Genomic DNA, 2297 nt, shown 5'->3' with positions numbered 1-2297 from the left:
CTGTACAGCAACAGAGGTGGTTCTCTGAGAAATATATGCAGGTGGAAAGTCAGTAACACATTTACATGTCAAGAAAACACTCATATTACACTTGATTGAAGTATTTTGTGGCACAGTGCTGTTTTATACTGTACTGTAAGTCTTGAAAATGGCAGAGAGGAATATACAGAGTGTTTTTCTTCATAATACAACCAGGAATTGCCATCAATATCTCATTTTCTATCTCTGGATTTGCAGCCCTTCTGATCAAATCTAAAATACCATATCACACCATAAGCGCAATTTTAAATACAGCACAAAACGTATATCAGTGAAGATAACTGATAGGCCTACTCACCGAGTGGAGAAGCATTGTTCATGTGAAAGGTGGAAAAGAGGTCCTGCTATGAGTCCTGTTGCACACTAGAATAAGTTTAACATTGATGATCGGTTTCTAAGTGACACAATGAAAGTAACAGGTGGCTGGGTTAACCCAGTAGGTGTATAATTAGCAAGCATCACTTCTCTATTGCCACAAACCGCAAATCTTCCATCCAATAGCCTACAATACGGTTGACTGATTGTTATTTGTAGTAGGACACACACACAGTAGCCTAATACTGTAAGAGTAACATGAAGTTGTGGCCTTAAGATCACAAGTCTGAAGGAGTGTAGCCTCTTTCTGTTTTAGTGGCTGCATTATAACCTAATGGCACAGCTGTGAGAGCTGTGGGTAACTCAGTGGCCATCACCCATGGAGAGAGTGGTTTCATTTCTGATTATCCTGCAGGGGAATGTGAAACTCATGCTTGAGGTAGGGTCTACTGTATACATGCACACCATGCTGTTCTGGCACCAGGCAGCATCTTGTCTGCTTTGTGACTATGTTCCACTCTCTATGTATGTTTGGGCTTTTATTTAATGGACCATATGCAGGATTTTTTTTTTATTTTTATAAATCTATCTGATCAGCATTTTGCACAGTAAAACAGCATGATGACAAATTAGCTTAGCCATGATGTCAGTGTGGCTCCGAGCAAGGCAAAGTCAGCCTGTCGCTCCACTGCTTAGCTCCAGACCAAAACATCTCTACAACTATCTAGCATTGAAATGTTGCGACATTCATTGTCCCCAGTGGATGCATGTGAAACACTGTGGTTATCACCAGATTTTCTGTGTCACAATTTGAATTTTTCCAACTGTGACCTGCGACCGCAAGATAACAAATATTCCCATCTGCCTCAGCTGTTCTTTGTGTTTTATGCTAATTAGCAACGTTGGCATGCTGCTGACACAATGGTGAACACTCGGCAGATCACCTGCCAAAACATCTGCATGTTAGCATGCTACTGTTAGCATCTAGATCAAAGCACGACTTTGTAGCCTCATGGCTGAGGACTCTCAGGAGGAAGTAACATGTGCTAGACTACTCTCACACATAACATTGTGCAAACACTCTCTCCGGCACCATAAGTGAAATGGGCCCATCGTCATCATTAATGCAAAGCGCACACATTACCACCACCCAGGCATGAGCAAATGGTAAAATAATGAATTATTAAACATAGTTATACAACTAGACATGGGTCAAGCAACTTTTCTGTATGAATAATGCAATTTAAGGAGCAAACGTGTACAGTCTTGAAAAGTTTCTGTCAGCCTCTGTTATTCTGTTTCAAAGCCTCAGAGATCGACTGAAATGAGAATTAAAATGAGGAACTTGCATTTGTTTCACACACACCAAACCAAACACAAATAGACCAAAAAATAATTTGGAATGAGCCTTTTTAAAAGTTTTAATCTTTTTTTAATGATGTTGACAAAAAATAACAGGAAAGTACTCAGTGTTCATGTGTAAAGTATTCATTAAATTAAGGTGAATCCAGCAAATGAAAAAAGTCATATGCGGTACTTTTATTAGATAATGTCTTGTCCTGTGCAATGATTTGTCTACAGCTGTATATCGTGTATGCATTTCTTCAACATAATATATATTTTGACAATTTATAAACAAGGTACTAATAAGGTTGTAATAATCTACATGGTAAACCCCTAATATAACCAATAAATCCTTAAAATAATCCCTATTATGTAATATTAGATAATATACTTTAGAGGAGGGTTGTTTGCTTCTTAGAGGCCTTAATATAATCTATTTAAAACTTTAATGATTCATATAATTTTATTTTTAATTTACATAATAAAATACTGTATACACAAGGCAAGATTTTTTTTCACAGCAGTTTCACATTGGTCGTTAAACCCATGTCTCTTATGTATGGCTTTAAAATCAATAATCGAGACAAAATAACAACAGT

The sequence above is a fragment of the Trachurus trachurus genome, assembly GCF_905171665.1.
Source record: "Trachurus trachurus genome assembly, chromosome: 21".
NCBI lineage: Eukaryota > Metazoa > Chordata > Actinopteri > Carangiformes > Carangidae > Trachurus > Trachurus trachurus.
Note: the sequence above shows the minus strand (reverse complement) of the source record.